The sequence below is a fragment of the Mesoplodon mirus genome, assembly GCF_964341445.2.
Source record: "Mesoplodon mirus genome assembly, chromosome: 10".
Lineage (NCBI taxonomy): Eukaryota > Metazoa > Chordata > Mammalia > Artiodactyla > Ziphiidae > Mesoplodon > Mesoplodon mirus.
Genome location: NC_138986.1, coordinates 69,884,073 through 69,904,902, shown reverse-complemented (window position 1 = coordinate 69,904,902; position 20,830 = coordinate 69,884,073). Strand labels below are relative to the sequence as shown.

The 20,830-nt window shown below is 42.9% G+C and overlaps 1 protein-coding gene and 1 long non-coding RNA gene across 3 annotated transcripts in view; one reads left to right on the top strand and one right to left on the bottom strand.

Annotated features, from left to right (window-relative positions):
- Positions 1-3,523: 3,523 nt before the first annotated feature.
- LOC309811058 lies at positions 3,524-4,893 on the bottom strand. The gene is made up of 5 exons (XR_014295098.1): positions 4,800-4,893; positions 4,620-4,697; positions 4,460-4,534; positions 4,081-4,151; positions 3,524-3,860 (listed from the first exon to the last, which is right to left on the bottom strand). It is a non-coding gene; the product is annotated as an uncharacterized lncRNA (long non-coding RNA).
- Positions 4,894-5,512: 619 nt separating this feature from the next.
- LOC309811057 (uncharacterized protein) overlaps positions 5,513-20,830 on the top strand; it is a 155,682-nt gene continuing 140,364 nt past the window's right edge. For both annotated transcript variants that reach the window (XR_014295097.1, XM_082633561.1), the window contains exon 1: positions 5,513-6,174. The gene's annotated coding sequence lies outside the window, so the exon portion shown is untranslated. The remainder of the gene's footprint in view (positions 6,175-20,830) is intronic.

The following is a 20,830-nucleotide window of genomic DNA, read 5'->3' as shown; positions in this document are numbered from 1 at the left end:
AATTCCTCATCTCGTTCTCTCGGCAAGGCCCCTTTGCCTAATACTTTGCAAAGTTGTCCTTGGAACTCCTTCAATTTTATGCTGACCAATGCTCTGCATTAAATACGAGGCAACCTCCAGCCTCATTACCTCAAGCAATTATTTGCTTAGCTCTCACCCTTGTTTTCTGAAACTCCTTGATTTTCTATCTAGTTTGTTTCAGATGCAGCAGTTGAACTTGACAACAGATTTCTGCTTCCCAGTTTTTGTTGATACAAAATCATCTTTAGGATTTGAAATAAACCTGGAATGTCTTACCCCTGGAATGTCCCAGGACTCTTGGACCATTCTCCATTGGTATTCATTCCCTTGGTGATCTCACCTTATGGCTTTAAATATACCATTCACATGCTGATGACTCTGCAGCTCAGATCTCTCCCCATATCTCATTTGAATATCAAATGCCATCTCAAACTTACCATGTTCAAAATCAAGCCTCTGCAAAAAGGTGCTTTTGGGAGAGATGGATTTAACCACTATCTTGATTGCAGTAATGGTTTCATGGGTGCATAGTTATACTCATAACACTGTACATTTTAAAAATGAACCACTTATTGTTCTTTAACTGTATTCAGTAGTTAGGAGGCAAGGGCACATCCAGTTTCCTGACCTCAGTAATGCACTGTATTTATAAATATTATTTTCTTCAAATGATGAATTCTATGGGAATTCTGAAATGCTTTTTGTATTAATACTCCTTTGAAAGGAACTAGAATCAACTGAGTAAGCATAACTAAGGTAAAGTTCCCAAGTATGTTGGATTATACTGTACTCCATGTGGGATTCTGTGAGATTAAATCTATTTCCTGTTATAACTCAGCTGCATGGCATGCCAGGACCTGAGATGGACTGACTACTGATTAGTGGTCAGGGGGAAGAGGCCAAGACTTCTGAGAATGAGACTGAGTGGTTCTCATATTGGAAAGGTACCCTTCCCGCCCCACCTCAAAATGGTCCATAAAATTTTCAAAGCTTCATGGCACTTATATTTTGACCTGATTTCTGTACATACCCCAAAATGTAGAATCAGTGAGGTGGAACAATGCTGGAGGAAGTGGCAATATTCAGTGAGGTAATTATAAATACTGTGCTTTAAATACTATCTGGATCTGGAACCAAGCTTTTGGGAGGAAATATGGGAAGGAGGGTCCCACCCCCAGGGAGGAGGAATTGACAAAAGATAAGCAGACTATCCTAGTAGGCTGGGATTCAAAGGCTCTAAATTTAATGGGTGAGCTGTTTAAAAATCATGAAACAGCCAAAAGCTTTCACACAGGCTGGGCAAACAGCAAGGATTATGAAGTGTATAATCAGTTCAGAGGGCACCTGATTGGGAAGCCAAGTGCAGTGGATATTGGATTTCTAGCAATAGAACTAATTTAGAAAACACCAAAAGGTAGGATTGAGCCTACTGTATTTTAAGATAACCTGGAAGCATGGTGTTAAGCAGGGAAAATTATTGGCTCAAGTCACACACATGTAGAATCTGCTCTTTCAATCTGAAAACAGCCCAAACTAAGCAGATCCTGGTCTATTTCAGTCCTATTCGTTTAGGTCTTTAGGCTTTTGATTTTTAATCTACACTGCCTCTCTAAGTTGCAGATATGCTCTGGAAGGTAAATCCCTTACCCAGATAACAGCTTAAGGTCCCTGGCCTTAGCTAGTAGTTAGTTGCCTATTACCCAGCTAGGTCAGCATTCACAAATCAGAAGGCCAGTAGGGTATAACAAGACCTCTGCTGTGTGAAAGAAAGTGCTACTAAATCAATCGGTAATTTAAAAGGAAGCTGCTATGTTGAGCTAAGTTCCACTAAAATTGTACCTTTTTGGACCCAACTCTCATCTCTTGTCAAGTGTGTACCGTGCAAAATCAGTAGGGCTCAATAAGTGACTATGTCTCTTCCTACTGAAAACATGTCAAGTTTCAGGGAATTTGAATGATAGCTTTTTTTAAAGTTCTCTGTTGCTCAAAAAGCTTGGGGTACTGTAGCATTTCAGTCTTATCCTCCACCTTATTAGTCCATCTATCCATCCAACTGATATCTAAATTCTCAATTTACTGCCCTCAGCATACCATCTTTGGGTGGTGTCTCCTACACCTAAATGTATCACTTGTTCAATCTTCTCGGGTTCTTTGCATCCCTGTATCTTTGCCTTCTTTCTTGGTATCTTGTACAACTATTGATGTGACAGTGGACATAGGAAATGTTTTACCCTTGACCTCCCTGGCAGAACCTAGTATAGTGCAATGAAGTATATGTACATTATTTAGATTTTATCAACTAAGGAAATAATATTTTATAAGACTGACTGGGAGAGAAAGGAGCAAAACCAGAAGGGACTGAGGGAAAAGAGGTCAAAGGGCTCTAAAGCCAAGTTTTATTCATTTCATGCCTTGTTTTGAAGTGACTGATGTTTGCCAAAAGGGCAGTTTTCTCTGCAAGTTTTGTGTAGATCCCAATTGGTCTTTAATCATTCATTGTTCGTTTAACATCTACTGACAAACTAAGTGCCAGGTAGTTAAGGTATCTAGGTACTTAAGATGTCAGTGTGTGAAACAGATCTTATCTGAGCATGTTGTAAAAGCTCCAACCAAATAAAGCAGGGTAAGGGAGATCAGTGATCAAGGGTGCAGACTGCAGTGCCAAAGTTTCCACATTTCCAAACACATGTGGGTGCAATAAACAATGTAACACAATGCTGTACACGGAGGTGGTTTACGACCACAAGAAACATTTTCAGAGCCCCATTTTTGTACACTGTCTTAATACTTGGGCCAAATTCACTATGTGCCTGACCACTACAGGCTAATAAGTCTCATGAACCTGACTGAGCTGCATGGACCCCAAATTGAATTCTCACCGAGGCAGGTGAACATTTTAAGAAACAGAGTTCATTATAAGGTGACAAGAATATCGGCACTCTGACTCTGACATTTAAGTATGGGCTTGGGAACGATTTATTCATGCAGCTATTTAGGGAAAATGATTATGCACGGAGCCCAACCACCTTGGTTAGATCAGATGCTATTACTGTTTACACTAATCCATTCTGTACAATGTTTGACCAGTTTTAACCCGGATTTTATCAGTGACCTTCCCTCATGGCTCCTGTTATGCTGTGCTTTCTTCCTTAACTTTCAGCATTACTCCCCCCCATTTTTGGCATAAATACCCCTTCATATTACTTTTAAACTAGGACTAAATATTCCACAATTCAGCTAGTATACTGATCGTTTTGGTGCCTGGCTTTCCTTCCCCTCGCCCCAGTCACAGGTCCCGTCTCTCTCCTCTGCCTTCACCTCCAGTAATTCAGTAATACTTAGTCCCCTGCACAAAGCCAAGGTTTCCCGGATCCCCTTGGGATCCTTATGATCGCAAAACCCAGTCCTCTCTCCCTTCTAAGGATTTTCCCACAATAGTATAAACTTTCTCTTGGCTGTATTTATAATTATGCATTTTAAATTCAGACAGGTGACCAAAGGCTAAACATTCACTCAGAATTATTTAATTACAAGGCTGGATAACTGAAAAAGAATTTTCCATTAAAAACAGTTTCAGAGCTAGAAAGTATCAATATACTGGCTAACAGGTTACGACTCTAGGGCAGTGACAAGATTAAACAGAAATGGCTTGAATCTTATGGATGCATTAATCTAGATTCGATGTCCGCTCAGAAATCTATTTACAAATGCAATTTCAAAATTAAAAAAATAAATAATCTGTCTTGAGTTTTGTTTTCTTTCCGTGTCCATAAAATGAAGAGCTTTTCCTGATCACCAGTTTTTCATACAACAGACAAGTAAATCTCGTGGCATTAGCCCTAGAAAAGGAAGAACATTTGAGATTTACAAGACTATCAACAACTCAAGAACTTATTTAAAGGAATTTTCAAAAATACTGTCGTCCTTATAATGGTCTATCTCAGAAGCCAGATCCGTAAAAGTTTTTTTCAACAGAAATTCAGGTTCGGGATAGGATCATCATAGATAAGACCAAGGACACAAGACTGACTGATTGTTAAGCAAAATATCTCTACTCACAGACATGTTTACACCTTAGGAACTTCATGGCAAACTGGCCTCTTTCAATGTGCAGACAGCGACCCCTGTCACTGTTGGCAGAGAAGAAAAACACTAGTGTGAAGCAACAGTTTTTCCCCTAAGAGGCATAAGCTAACAGAAAACTCAGTTGTAAAATCCAAGCAACAAAAATTTGTTATCTCATATCTGCATATGGGTCTTATCTCAGAAGCCGAATCCGTACATACTTTTCTTCAGGTAATCCGCTTCGGGATAGCTTTCCTCATAGACCAGACCAAACTCCATTAAGCTCTATCACACTGACACCACAAACCAGAGCAACATTAAAAGGCAAATACTAAGGAATGCTATAGGAGATGTTGTAAGCCACATAACTTACTTTCAAATGAAGCTGGTCATCATCAATCGGTGACGGTCATAGCTTCATTAGTATTCATCGACCTGCAGGATGCTCCTTCGAGGACAAAAAAATTTCTTTTACTCTACATGTGGACTAAACACATGCAGACTCAAAGTATTAATACGAGTCCAATACACACCTGGTAAGATTGTCAGGTTTTAACCAAGTCATTTTCCAGCAAACCTTCTCCCATACGTTTTGGAACTTTCCTTTGCATCTAAAAAAAGAAGCTTAAGTTCAAATGATGCTCCATCATCGTTTCTGTAAATCAACAGGTTCACTCCTTCGGTTTAAAAACTAAGCCCTCAACAACCCTTACCTCTGCCTCTCCACGGAACAGCTCCGTTCCACCGAAAGCCATTGCTCTTGCGGGGCATCTGTTTAAAATTAAGCGTTCTCACAGAATGTCATAGTTCAAGGTTTTCAGCGCTAAACTCCTCCCCTTCAATAATCCTATTTGCACACAGCGCCACCTGGGCACAATACAACTCAAGTCTCACGCCGAGTCCGGGGCTACCCATTTTGAAATAACCGTTGATCTGGCCATGGGAGAAAGACACCCTATCACAGGCCTCTCGCTCTTAACGTTAGGGTAACCCCCCGCCCCCAAATCCCAGGAATGTTGTCTTCTGCCGGCCGCCTCCCAGGCTCAGTCAGCGGCTGCCCGGGCGTTAACAACCAGACCGCGCGCAGCGCCGCAGCCACCAGCGGCCGCCTCCGCACGCCTAAGCTCGAAGCCGGCCGCCACCACGACTCGGGACACGTGGCGGCCCGGCGGCGCGTTCCCCACCTCCAAGTTTTTATCACCGCACTCTAAGTTCCAATTTCTGAAATCGTTTCACGGTACCGCATCCCCAACCTAAGCTGCGCCGCCCGGGTTCGCTCGGACAACCGCCCGCAACGCCCGCTTACCTAGTACCACACGGAAGCTCCCAGGTCCTGACGTAAAAGACCGAGCGGTGTCGCCAGCAGTTCCCTATATAGTCTCTCCCGAGCCGGAACGAGGCCGCCCCTCCCTCTCGCATCTATTGGGCGCTGTAGAGTAAGGGGGCGTGGCCGGCTCCTGACGGGAGGAGCGAGAGCGCGCCAGGCGGCTCTTTTCTTTCGGGAACTCGTTCCGGGGCGTGGTGCGCGCGCCGCCCCTCCGCGGCGCGCACGCCCAGCCCCGGGCGCGCGCCCGCTGGCTCGTCGCGGTCCTTTCCTTCCGAGTCTGGCTCTACGTGGCGCGGGAGTGGCGCCAGAATTTAAACGAACAGCCGCCTTTGCAGGCGAGGCTACCACCTACCCTGAGCCAAGTCTGCCCGCGACGGCTGGGGCGGCTCGGGGCCGGCAGTGGACTTGAGTGTAGCAGTGGACTTGAGTGTAGGGCGGCCTCACCCGGTGACCCGCTCGAGAAGTCGGGCTGGCTGGTTGGCTGGCGCCTGCGGGAGTTGACGCCGGGCGACCGCTGCACGCCCGGAAAGAGAAATTGGCGGGCAGAAATGCTCGGGTGAAAAAAGTCTGTGAAAGCACCGTGTTTCTCCTCCGGTCCACAGCGAGAATGCCGCGCGTCTCGGGAGAGCCGGCCCGCCGCGCGGCACGCGGCTCAGCTGCGCTCCGCGGGACCCGCCCCACCCACAAGCCGCCGGGCGCAGGGCGCTGCTGTTAACGCTGATCCGCCCAGAGAATTCACCCCGAGACGGGAGACCCGAAAGGTAAATCCTCCGCTTGGTAGAGGAGAACACTGAGGCCTGAAGTGGCTAAGTAATTTTCCTAAATTCACACAACCAAAAAAAAAAAAAAAAAAAAAAGGCTTTGCTATTTAAAATTTTTTTGTACTAAATTCATTGTAATGCATGCAGGAGAAATATTAATTTGAGAAATTTCCCAGAATGCTTTATCCAAACGACACTTCAATTCAGTAGCAACGATTGCATTAATTAGTAAGTACGGGTAAATATACGTACGTCTATGCACACACGGGAGCAGGTGACATTAGAACATTTCGGCATTTGAAAATTCAGGTCTTCGTAGCACTGAACAACTAGTCATTATGTACGTGTGCGTTTGTTTATTGTCCTCCGCCGGTGCACCGCTCTTTATTTTTCTGCCTTAGAACAGTGCCTGGCATAAAGCAGGTGCTCAGTAACTACTGGTTGAATAAACGAATGAATGAATATATGCGGTGGCTTTTTAGAAAATTAAAATGAAGATCAAACTCCAGACTAAAAGATAATAGTGAAAAGTAAATTTCTATAACAGGAACCTAAGCGATGAAGTGTTTACTTGGCTGGGCGTTATGTATATTTGAAAATAACCATTTTGTAATGTACAATGTAAATTTGCATATTCCTCATTAAAAAAACTAAAAGAGTACAAAAGGATATAAAAAGCAAAGTAAAAGTTCCTTTTCATATCGCTGGGAATCTTCTCCCTGCTATTAACAGTAACCAATATTAACAGTTTTTGAAACTTTCTATGCACATATATGTACGTATTTTTTGACATGCAAATAGGATCTGTGTCCTTTTCTGCAACTTGCTTTGCCCCCTGGTAAATATCATAGACACCTTTCTGTATCAGTACATATAGATGACCTTCTTGTTTATAGCCTGCATAGTATTCAGTTGGATGTGTCATAATTTCATAACTTTCCAGCTTTTCACTATTTCAAATAGTGCCGAAGTGAATTATAGGTATATCATAGTGAGCTTGTGAGAAGATCTGCAAGGTCGATTTCTAGAAGTGAGGCAACGGTTCCATGCACTTAGATTTGTGATAGATATTACTTAATTGTTCCCAGCTTCCTTCCACTCCCATCAAATGGTTGTGTTGTGATTATATTTTGAAGTGTGTTTTGTTTTGCTAATTGAGAAACATGTATGGCTGTTATGGGATGGCCATTGTCACACAATTGAAACCGAAACTGTTACTCCCTTTGTTCCCTTTGAATCACTGTTTGCTGTGCTGAAGACCCTTAAAATCATCTGGTCAAAAGCAGTATAAAACAATGATTCTCTACCCTGACTTATCAATTGAATTACTTGGAGAGATAAAAAGTATCAGATTTTCTGGTTCCTAACCTGGAGCTACTAAAGCAGAATATCCAAAAGTGGGACCCAGGAAGCATTTTAAACAAGCATCTGGGACAGTGCTAACAGAAATATAACATAAACCACAAATGTGAGTCATATAGGTAATTTTGAATATGCTAGTAGCCATTTTAAATTTAAAATAGTAAATAGCATCAGATGAAATTAATTCCAGTACATTTTATTTAACCCAATAGAGCCAAAATATTTTCATTTCAATATATGATCAGCATAAGTTATGTACTCAGTCCCTAAAATCCGTTGTATACTTTACACTCACAGCACATCTCAGTTTGACTGTCCACATTTCAAGTGCTTCATTGCCACATGGCTAGTGGCTGTTGTATTGGACAGCTCAGGTCTAGGGTGATTCATATACATATATAAGTTTGAGAACTGCTGTATTAGGGTAAGTGCAGTACTGCACATCTGATATATATTCCAGTCTTAAAAAAAAAAGAAAAAGACTCCCGTATTCCTTTTAACTCATAAACGGATAACTCTAACAAATGCAGTGCAAAATGAAATGAATTTAGAGCCTGATTAGTGACAACACTGCCCTCCAGTGAATGTGGCTGATGACTGTAAAGTCAGTACTTAATTCATTCAAGACTTTTATCTCTTCAAGGAACAGGAAAACATACTGAGGGATGAAGCCAACAGTTATTGCTCCCACACCTAAAGCAGACAAGCGAAATGCTGCCAAATATTTTTAAGGGAGTTAAGAAAGACCATATAAAGGTCAAAACTGAAACTAAAAGTATCCTTGAAGAATTTAGCATACTGAAAACAACTCCTCATATGCTGTTGCAAACTTTCAGATAAGATCATCATTTTAATCATTTTTTTGGAAGAAATGTTCACTGAGCCCCTGGTGCATGCATTGTGCTTCAGGGAAGGTTAATGTGCATACACAACAGTCCTTGCCCTTCCTGAAAGAGTTTATACTTTAGTAAGAAGTAACCACCCAATTTTAGACACCTCTGCTTTATTTTTTTGTTTTGTTTTAATTTTTGCTGGAATCTAGTTAATTTACAATGTTGTGTTAGTTTCAGGTGTACAGCAATGTGACTCAGTTATACATATACATATATGCATATACATATATACTCTTTTTTAGATTCTGTTTTCATATAGGTCATTACAGAGTTTTGAGAAGAGTTCCCTGTGCTCTACAGTAGGTCCTTATTAATTATCTATTTCATATATAGTAGTGTAGACACTTCTGCTTTAAAAATTAGACATTCATGAAAGACTTTTAGGGAAGATTAGAGTGTGAACCAAATAGTCTTTTAGGAAGAGTTTGGAGAGGAAAAGCAGTGTTTAGAAATTTAGTGCAATCATTTAGATGACATTTTGTGAGGGACGCCACTCTAATTTTGGCCATGGAGATGGAAGGCAGGGAAGAGGACAACGCATGGTGAGAACTTATGTGCTACTAGGTTCTTGTATGCATTGGATCATGTAATCTTCAAAACAATCCTGGTGTACACTTTAAAGATGAGGAAAATGAGGCATAGACTAACTTCCCAAGTCCTTCTCACCCCAGATTCATAATCCTGTCCCCAGAACATGCTGTGGCTGTGTTAAAGGAGGAGATGGTAGGATGTGATGATCTGTGGGGGAAGAGGAAGTGGAGTGGAGCCTAGGCAGGCAAGAGAATGGCAGCTCCACTGACAGGAAGAGGCAAGTCAGGAATGACTGATTTGGGAGCAGGAAAAAGAAGATTCAGTTTTGGTTGTGTTCGATTTTGAGGGGAACATTTGGTTACATTTGTCCAGTGGACCATCAGCAATGTAGAACTGAAGCCCAAGAGAAGAGTCGGGGCTAGAGAAGGACCATTTGGCAAACTAATGAAGATGATGAGTGAAGTCGTGCACAAATGAGTGTGGGGAGAAAAGAAACAAGGGCCAGCAGCAGTTGCCTAAAATCAGTACTGTAGTGTGTGCAGATATCCTGCAGGAGATAGCATGTGAACACATAGTCAATACACATAGAGAGCTGGTTAGATAATGAATGTATGAGAAAAGAGTTCACATGTACAGCTTTTGGTTAAATCATGGGAAGCATATGTATGCTAAGTTAGGTAATGTAAACATAATTAACTTCTTCCAAAGTGGGAAAAAAGTCAGCTTTCAGAAATAAGAATTATCTGATAAGGGATAATATCCAAAAAATATAAAGAACTCACACAACTCAGTAGCAAGAACCCCAAAAGATCCAATTGAAAAATGGACAGAGGATCTGAATAGACAGATTTTTTCCAAAGAAGACATACAGATGGCCAACACGTATTGAGTTGACCAAAAAGTTCGTTCAGTTTTTTCTGTAAGATGGCTCTAGCAGCACTTAGTTATCTTTAACTTCATTTGAAACAATTTTATTAGATTGTGTTGTGACAGCTGTCATATCAGCGTGCATTTAAAAAAGCTTATCAAAATTAGTGAATTTTTGTGTAGCCATTTTAATATTGAAGATGGAAGAAAAGCTACATTTTTGGCATATTACGCTCTATTGTTTCAAGAAAGGTAGAAACGCAACTGAAATGCCAAAAAAAGATTTGTGCAGTGTATGGAGAAGGTGCTGTGACTGATCGAATGTGTCAAAAGTGATTGGTGAAGCTTTCTGCTGGAGATTTGCTGGACGATGCTCCATGGTCTGGTAGACCAGTTGAAGTTGATAGCAGTCAAATCGAGACATTAATTGAGAGCAATCAACGTTATACCACTCGGGAGATAGCTGACCTACTCAAAATATCCAAATCAAGTGTTGAAAATCATTTGCACCAGCTTGGTTATGTTAATCACTTTGATGTTTGGGTTCCACGTAAGTTAAGCAAAAAAAACCTTCTTGACCATATTTCCGCATGTGATTGTCTACTACACGTAATGAAAACATTCCGGTTTTTTTTTTTGTTTTTTTTGTTTTTTTTTGCGGTACGCGGGCCTCTCACTGCCGTGGCCTCTCCTGTTGCGGAGCACAGGCTCTGGATGCGCAGGCCCAGCGGCCATGGCTCACTGGCCCAGCCGCTCCGCGGCATGTGGGATCCCCCCGGACCGGGGCACGAACCCGCATCCCCTGCATCGGCAGGCGGACTCTCAACCACTGCGCCACCAGGGAGGCCCAACATTCCGTTTTTAAAGCAAATTGTGATGGATGATGAAAAGTAGGTACTGTACAACAATATGGAACGGAAGAGATTGTGGAGTAAGCGAAATGAACCACCACCAACCACACCAAAGGCTGGTCTTCATCCAAAGAAGGTGATGTTGTGTGTATGGTGGGATTGGAAGGGAGTCCTCTATTATGAGCTCCTTCCGGAAAAGCAAACGACTAATTCCAACAAGGAGTGTTCCCAATTAGACCAACTGAAAGCAGCACTTGACGAAAAGCATCTGGAATTAGTCAGCAGAAAACGCATAATCTTCCATCAGGATAACACAAGACTGCATGTTTCTTTGACGACCAGGCAAAAACTGTTACAGTTTGGGAAGTTCTGATTCATCCGCCATATTCACCAGACTTGCACCTTCGGATTTCCATTTATTTCAGTCTTTACAAAATTCTCTTAATGGAAAAAATTTCAATGACCTGGAAGACTGTAAAAGGCACCTGGAACAGTTCTTTGCTTGAAAAGATAAAAAGTTTTGGGAAGATGGAATTATGAAGTTGCCTGAAAAATGGCAGAAGGTAGTGGAACAAAACGGTGAATATGTTGTTCAATAAAGTTCTTGGTGAAAATGAAAAACGTGTCTTTTTTTTTTTGGTACGCGGGCCTCTCACTGTTGTGGCCTCTCCCGTTGCGGAGCACAGGCTCCGGATGCGCAGGCTCAGTGGCCATGGCTCACGGGCCCAGCTGCTCCACGGCACGTGGGATCTTCCCAGACCGGGGCACGAACCCATATCCCCTGCATCGGCAGGCGGACTCTCAACCACTGCGCCACCAGGGAAGCCCGAAAAATGTGTCTTTTATTGTTACTTAAAGACTCAAGGGACTTTTTGGCCAACCCAATACATGAAAAGATGCTCAACATCACTAATCATCAGGGAAATGCAAATCAAAACCACAGTGAGAAATCACCTCACACTTGTTAGAATGGCTGTTCTCAAAAAGGCAAGAGATTAAAAATGCTAGTGTAAGATGTGGAGAAAAGGGAACCTTTGTGTTTTGTTGGTGGGAAGGTAAATTGGTACAGCCACTATGGAAACCAGTGTGGAGGTTCCTCAAAAAATTAAAAATAGAACTACCATATGATCCAACAATTCCACTTCTGGATGTTTATCTGAAGAAAATGAAAACAGTAACTCAAAAGATATGTGCATCCCCATGTTCATATCAACATTATTTACAATAACTAAGATATGGAAGCAACCTAAGTGTCCATCAGTGGATGAGTAGATACAGAAAATGTGGTATATATATATATATATATATATATATATATATATATATATATATGATGGAATATTATTCAGCCATCAAAAAGAATGAAATCTCACAATTTGTGACAACCTGAATGGACCTTGAGGGCATTATGCTAAGTGAAATAAGTCAGACAGAAAAAGACTAATAGTGTATGATCTCACTTATATGTGGAATCTAAAAAGAAAAAAAGACAAAGAAAAGAGAAGAAAAAAATCCAAGGTCAAAAAGACACTGAGACCAGATTGGTGGTTGCCAGAGGTGGGGGATAGAGGGTGGGCGAAAAGGGTGAAGAGGGTCAAAAGATACAAATTTCCAGTTATAAATAAGTAATGGGGATGTCACATACAGCAGGGTGACTATAGTTAATAATACCATACTGCATATTTGAAAGTTACTAAGAGAGTAAATTTGAAAAGTCTCATCACAAGGAAGACAATTGTGTAACTATGTATGGTGACACATGTTAGCTAGACTCACTGTGGTGATCATTTTGCAATATATACAAATATCGAATTTTTATGTTGTACAGCTGAAATTAATACAATGTTATATGTCAATTATACCTCAAAAAAATTAAAAATATGAGAATTAAAGAATCTTATCTCTTAATGTTCATTCTTCCAGTGTCTAAAACTGAACTGGTCAGTAAACTCTAGGTTTCGTTGCAGGACAGACAACTGTAAATTGAAGAAAATCTTGTGACTACTTCATGAAATAGTAGAGTTTAACTTAAGCACGTGAAATAGTAAAGTTAAAGAGCTACATCAGGGGGAAAAAAATCACATGTATCTGGAAAAGTCAAGGGGGTAGTTTGACACATGAGCCTGAAGTTTAGAGGAGAGGTTAGGGCTTGAACGTCATTCGCATGAGTAAGGTATTTAAAGCATGATACTGAGTGAGAGCATCAGGGAAAGAGTATAAATAAAGAGGAGTAAGCCCAGGACAGAGCCTTGGAGCACTGCGAACTTTCGAGTTCCAGCAGAGAAGGAAGTGCCAACAAAGGAAACGCCTTGGAGGGAAAGGTGGAGAGTGCGATATCTCCGAAAGAAAGTGGGGAGTTTCAGGGAGAGTTAGGTCGATTAACATGAATGTTGAAAGGTCAGGTAAGGTAACAGAAATGACTGTGGGGTTTGGCCACATGAGGATCACCAGTGAACACAGTCTCAAGTGGAATAGGGATGAGGGAAGCACAGTTGAAGGGGACTGGGGAGTAAGTAAGGTGAGAAGGCAAAAATGGGTCTGTAGCTGGAGAGGGTTGTAAGAGTGAGGGACTGCTTTTTAACTGAGAGATACTAGAGCATCTTTATATGTTCACGGGATTGATTTAGTAGAAGGTGGAGATTTATGATGCTGGAAAAAGAGGCCAAAGTTATAGGAGCAAAATCCTTGAGAAGGCAAGAGGAGATCCTTTCCAGAATACAAATGGAGGTCTTCGTATTCTTTGATTGTTAGAACAAGAGATAAGGCAGGTGTAGGGAAAGGCAGTCATGCATAGCCTGTTGACCCTTGCATAAGTGCATAAGAGCATGCCTTGGGCCTGGAACGTTTTCTTACATGGAAATAAGAAGTCCTCACAGCCTGTGCTGGGCATGATTTGTACTTTCTTTGTTCTGCTTTAAGCATGTGCATCATATAGCCAGCCCTTCTGCTATAATCTATTCCTGGTGGGGAGAGAAGGGGGTCCTTCACCAGCACAGGAGGGGTACGTGTAGACCATCTTCCTGCATCGGCTGTGGGGCAAGATGCACTGGCCATGGGGGAGCCATACTCACTACTGAGGCTGATCTTGCTCTGTCTGTTCTCTGCGTGAGTGAAGTGCTGTTCCATCCAGTGCCTTGTGAATTGTGTCTTTCTTGGCAACTCTGATGCCTGCAAACTCTGCAGTGAGAGCACAGCTTGGTACTGCTGCTTCTGGTGGTAGGCAACAGGTGTCACTTGCTTGACAGTTTGGTGCAGTGAGCAAGGTCACCAACAAAGTATACCATGGCACAGGGTTCATCAGCGCAGCCATCCCAGGGTGGTGCTAGCTCCCTGGGGGGATGACGTCCCTCTAGCCGACTGGGGATAAATGAGATGCTGACAGTCTCCTTGTCAACAAGGATAAACTGGTGTGATGGACGAGGGCAGAATGCAAGAGGTGAGCCCTAAACATTTTTGGAAAATTAGCCTAGCTTCTGGCCACCTTCACACTCCTACACCAGCCCCTAACTTCCACATGCAAGGGGTTGCAGATGACACCCAAGGGGAGTCAAAGGCCCTTGTGTAGGAAGCTCTTCCTGATTTGGGTTGTTTAAAAACCACAAGTAAAGCTTGTTTTCACTCAACACAAAACCACTCATGGTGTTGCTGAAAATGTAACTGATGAAATGAGGTCCTTCTCTCAGAATGAAATACGAAAACTGAAAGATATGGGCAGAGGCCAGGGGGAGTCTCATGTGACTTGGATGGTGCATGTGGTTGATTAGGGGGCCTTGCAGACTTAAATATCTCAGACTGAGTGATGCAGTCCAGAGAAGCTAATCACTGACCCCTGGCTGCAATGTGTTTTTGCCCACATGGGACAGGGCAGTCAACGGGGCAGAGAAAAAGATAAGCCCATGTTGCTCTTGATCTGGATTGCGAAGAGTATGAGCATGGCATTCCCAACAGTAGGGATTCCCTAAGACTAGGAGCCCCTGGAAAACCACTCATAAAGCCATGACTGCATTTCAGGTAAAAGCCATAGATGCTGCCTATATGACCCTGACTCTGGGGATGTGGATGATGCAGTGGAGTCCTTCATGTGACGGGGGTCTCTCCAGTGGAAGACCCCATTAACCCTACAGTTGTCCCCTAAAATGACTATGGGACAAGAAATAGAAAAGCTCCACTGAAAATGTTCTGTTTGGGATAAAAACAATAGAATGATTTCAGTGGTTTCCAACAATTTGGGCTAAACAGATAGAAAACCAGCAATGGGAAGCCATGCCCAGAGGCCAAAAGGGGAACTCAAGGGAAGACAGAGGAGGAATGAAGGAGAGAACAGGGTTGACCCACAGCAATATGGCTTCAGTTGTTAAACCTGGATAGAAAAAACAAAAATTGATGAGATCCCTACAGAAGACTTTTACCAGTGCTACTGGACAGAGAGAGGTCCCTCTAAATTAGAGGTTAAGGCTCTAATCCCATATTCCCATTGTGATAGCTCGGCTGGTGCAAAATGACTCAGACACTCTCCACGCACTCCAAAACAGACAAGATTCCCTGAACTCACTAGCTAAGCTGGTGGTGGTAATGGACACCCAAATAGCCTTGATCTGCTGGCAGAACATCATGGCATTTGTGTTATTGCCAACACTTGTGTATATATCAGTAATTAAGGAAAGGTTAAAAACTGAGCTGGAGAGGATCCATGCTCAGGCAGGATGATTATCAGCTGTATACCTGCAGTCCCCCTAGACTCTTTTCAGAAAACTCTTTAGTTAGCTTACTCCAGGCCCTTGGGGTTCTTGATTAGGGAGCATCCTTGAGGGAGGTCTGATCACCCTCCTGGGTCTGGTTCTCCTTGTGACCCTGATGAACTGCTGTCCCAAAATGACATGGAGCCTCTGCGAGTAAACTGCATCCATATGAATTGTTCAGGGGCCCCACTGGACCTAGTTCCATCTCCAAATTTGGGAGCGGAGGGTGTTCCTACCATATTTGATGTGTTTTATCTGCTATTTCAGTGGCTGAGCAAGGGTTGGGGGCTGGACTATTGGGAGACAGTTATGTATAGCCTGTTGACCCTTGCATGGCTGCATATCACGGGACACATGGAATCGTTTGGGAATCTCTTTCCCTGTTCTAGGTTTGATATGTAATTCTTTGTTCTGTTAAAGTGTGTGCATGATATGGCACCTGGCTAACCCCAGCTCTATCTGAACCTGGTGTGGAGAGGAGGAGGTCCTTTACCTGCAGCCCAGGAGAGGTGTGTGTAGACCATCTCCCGGCACAGTCTGTGGGATAAGATGCGCTGGCCATGGGGGACCGACACTCATTACTGAGGCTGATCTTGCTCCGTCTCTTCTCTGTGTGAGTGAAGTGTTGTTCCATCCAGTGGCCGTGTGAACTGTGTCTTTCTCGGTGACCCTGACACCTGCAAACCGTGCAGGTTGACATACTGGGCCTGCTGCCCCTGGTGGTGAGCAACAGATGTCCACTTGCTTGACAGCAGGAAGTACAGGTACGGATAATGGAAGTCATTGTTTGTATTTTCTCACCTAACTACGAGGCAAGGTCATCAACTGAGAATGGAAAATTGGGAAGTATAAGAGGTTTAAAGAGAAAGGATGTGTGAAATTATCAGTATGCAGAGTAGCAAAGCAGGCAGACCAGGGAAGTGAAACGGGATTGGTTCGCAGTGTGGAGTGCACATGCAATTTATGGCCGTAGATTTATTGCGAGTAAAGCTGTGAACTTCCTATTTCTAGAAATATTCAGACATTTGGATGCCGGCATGGAGCAGGTGGGATTAATTGGGATAACTAGGGCCAAAGCTTTGTCAGGCAGGATAATGAAGGGAGAAAGGACTGACTGAGAGAGTTAAGGGTGTTTGCAAGGAAATGATTTGAACAATTAATAACGAAATATAAACTGGGTAAGAAGATCATCTGTAGTGAGAAAGTGATGGTGTCCATGGACTGGAGGTTTCATTATAGCCGAAGAAGAGCTGCAGTGGGAAGACTAGAAAAGATAGGAAATGGGAGGATTAGAAAGTAGCATTCTGGAATTTGAGATTTTGGAGGTACTGTAATTGTTGGTAAAGACAGGGTCAACAGTGTTAATGTGGGGGTGGGGGGTTGAGGTGGAAGGATGAAATGATCACTGTGGAGAAGGAGGTTGGGGAGCTGAGAGTCTAAGGTGTCAGGTGGGTCATCACCGTGGATGGTGACACTATAATTGATGAGTAGTGGGAATAAAGACTACAAAACGTGCTAGAGTCATCAGTGATTGAGGGGGTGTGACCCAAGGGCTTGAAAGATGACAGTAACGAGAAAGAACTAGTGTAAAAATATGCTGCCCTACTTCAAAGATTATGGGGCTTCTTTAATTTAATTTATTTATTATTTTTGGCTGCGTTGGGTCTTCATTGCTGCGCGCAGGCTTTTCTCTAGTTGTGGCGAGTGGGGGCTACTCTTCCTTGTGGTGCGCGGCCTTCTTATTGCAGTGGCTTCTCTTGTCGTGGAGCATGGGCTCCAGGCGCGTGCTTTTCAGTAGTTGTGGCGCACGGGCTTAGTTGCTCCGCGGCATGTGGGATCTTCCCGGACCGGGGCATGAACCCGTGTCCCCTGCATTGGCAGGCGGATTCTCAACCACTGCGCCAGCAGGGAAGCCCGATTATGGGGCTTTTGTAGGAGGAAAGAGGAATAAGATTTGGGAGCTACGACAAAGAGTGAGGGGAGCACCCCTCCACCTGCGAGTTCCATGGGTGGTTCAGTTTGGGACAAAGTTTGAGATGTTTGGACACATCCAATACAAGATTCCAAGTATGCAATTGAATATTCAAGCCTAGAATTTGGGAGAAAGGTGAAGGATGGAGATATGCACTTAAGATTTGTACTAGAAATTTATCAGCTTTTGGCCACCTGACATCCACAATGATCCCCCTTCTTCCAAGTTCTTTTACTTTTTCGTGGATCTGTCTTTCATTTACTCTCAGCTCATATTATTAACATTTGGATGCGGTTACAGCACTCTCAGCTCTAGAGTAGGGCCTGACTGGCTTAACCACCCAGTAAATCCTGCCACCTAGCCTCAGTGACTGGCCTGCAGGTGGAAATGACCCAGTTGGAGTCAATGAGAGTAGACTTGACTCTTGTCCAACTGTTGGGAAAAAGAAGCTTTCTCTTTCCTTTTGCATATTGAGCATAGAGGATGTGAAATCTGGGAGTGCCGCAAACACCTTTTGACCACAAGAGGAGAAGCCCTCTGAGAATTAAGTCAGTACACAGAGGGCAAGAGAGTGGAGCTGAGCTCAGAGGCAGAGAGAATCGGGCTGTAAGGATATCATTGGAACATCATGGATTCCTGTGGCCCTGGAGTGTAGCCATTCCTCAGTGAAAACCAAGTTGTGTTCAGTTATCTATTGCTGCGTGATAAACCACCCAAACTTAGTGCCTTAAAATAAAAACAAGTCTCATTTTTCAAGATTCTGTAGGTCGACTGGACAGTGTTTTGACTGGGCTTATTCATGCTGAGGCATTCAGTTAACCAATGTGCTGGGGGTGGGCTCAGCTGGCACAACTAGGATAGCTGGGTTTCTCTTTCCACATGGTGTTTCATCCCAGGCTTCTTCACGGCATGGAAGTAACAGGGCAGAATTCCAAAAGGTTACCTATTAAGCCTTTGCTTTTATCATGTATGCTGACACTCCATTGTTCATATGAAGTCATATGGCCAAGCCTAGAGTTAGTATGGAGGGGGTACCCAAGAGTGTGGGTCCTGAGAGGTGTGAATAGTACTGAGAGGTGTGATTCATCAAGGCTATTACTCTAATGATTTACAACCACCTGTTTCTACTAATAGTTAGACCACTTGAAGCTCATCCATGGACTGAAGTGATAGATCAAGCTCAGTTTGTCTCATTAAAAAAATCTCCTGTGTTAAATATCCTGTATTTCCCACTCTAGATCCACTCTTTAACCTTCTCCATCGTGCTTGGTGCTCTGGGAGGCTGCCCTAAATGGACTGCAAAAATGAATTCCCTTGTCCTCTGGCTTCCCATTGGTTTGGCCCAATAGGGAACCCCAGCAGGAGGTCACAGGGAGGAGGGGGTTGCTGTTGGCCTCCACTGAAGGGAAAGCTTCTGTTACGGTGGCCCTCTCCACTCCTCTCTTTCTTCCCTTGCCCCTTCAGACACAAGAGTAGTAAAGCTCAACAAGGCTCAGGATATTATTTTATCCTTTTGGTTTTCCTACATGTTATCCACCTTGTAAATAGTCTATTTATTGAAGTATTCTCTAATTATCCATATGTTTCCAGTTGGGACTGTCAATAATATTTACCTCTACAATCCTGTTTTAATGAACTAGGATTAAGTGCATTTAAAAGTACACACGTAGGGACTTCCCTTGTGGTGCAGTGGTTAAGAATCCACCTGCCAATGCAGGGACACGGGTTCGATTCCTGGTCTGGGAAGATTCCCATATGCCACGGAGCAACGAAGCCCATGCACAACTACTGAGCCTGCGCTCTCGAACCCACGAGCCACAACTACTGAGGCCGCGTGCCACAACTACTGAAGCCCACGCGCCTAGAGCCCATGCTCCGCAACAAGAGAAGCCACCGCAATGAGAATCCCTTGCAGTGCAACGAAGAGGAGCCACCAACTCGCCGCAACTAGAAAAAAGCCCGCGCACAGCAAAGAAGACCCAACACAGCCAAAAATAAAAATTAATTAATTAATTAATTTTTAAAAAGTACACATGTACTCATCTATGTGATAAAGAATATGCTTATTTTGTCAACTTTGCCAAAGTGAATTAAGCTTTTGATTTCTGTATACCAGCCTGACCTTAACTACCCCTTTTACTTCAGCTTCTCACAAGCAAATTATAGGCAGTATTAAATAAGATGTTTGGATCATTCTTTTTTATTTTTAATTAATTAATTAATTTTATTTATTTTTATGTTTTGGCTGTGTTGGGTCTTCGTTGCTGCCCACGGGCTTTCTCTGGTTGCGGCAAGCGGGGGCTACTCTTTGTTTTGGTGCGCAGGCTTCTCATTGTGGTGGCTTCTCTTGTTGCGGAGCATGGGCTCTAGGCATGAGGGCTTCAGTAGTTGTGGCATGCGGGCTCAGTAGTTGTGACTCACAGGCTCTGGAGCTCAGGCTCCATAGTTTTGGCACATGGGCTTAGTTGCTCCGTGGCATGTGGGATCTTCCCGGAGCAGGGCTCAAACCTGTGTCCCCTGCATTGGCAGGTGGATTCTTAACCACTGTGCCACCAGGGAAGCCCTGGATCATTCTTAAGCATTGTTTAGAATGGCTGCAAACAAATGATTGCCTAGAAACTGGCTGGGAATGCATATAATAATTGAATTCCATACCTTGTCAGTATATTTTATACACTTGCTGTTGGTTAGTTATCATTTTATAATGTCTTGAGGGACATAATCCTAGAATCCTAAATCCTCAGAGTAAGGTTTGCAACCATTTCACCCTTTAGCTTTACAATACACAACCATGTGTTATTTTTAAACTCTGGTTTTAGAGAATTTCATAATTCTCTAAATGACAAACAGCTAGATGACAAACAGCTATTATAGATTTCTTAAAGGTATTTTAAGAGGATGAAATTGTGGCCAAAATTCTGCATGTTATTAAATTCCCAACACACTACAAAGTGTTGCCAGTTATTTTTATCATACAACAAATGTGATGACTGACTATATTTTGTAAGTACTTCAGCTATTAAGTATCAAATGTCATTAGTGGTTCAGTAATTTCTTAAAAGCAAAATTAAAGTGGAGTTGGAAATGGGCTACAGTGTGTGGCTTCCTAGATGTACATTTTTACTTCGCTCTTGTCACACTGTACTTTCCTGTGGTATTCTGGTTGGTCTATTTCAGGTGTATGGAGGAACCTGAAATGCATGTAAGGTCCTTCCATGCCAGTGCATTGCAAGGCCACGGATCAGGAGACTTTAGCTCAGAAATGTTATTTAATAGCTGATCATAGACAGAATTTTCCCAACTCGTATTGTGTGGGTAATTAGACCTTGTCAACTTTGTGAAATGATTATACAATGAGGGTTTTGAAATGGAAAGAAAGAGTTTACTTCTGAGAGTGACTTACGTATAAGAATAGAAAATAAAAGGTAACCTTTTAAGAAA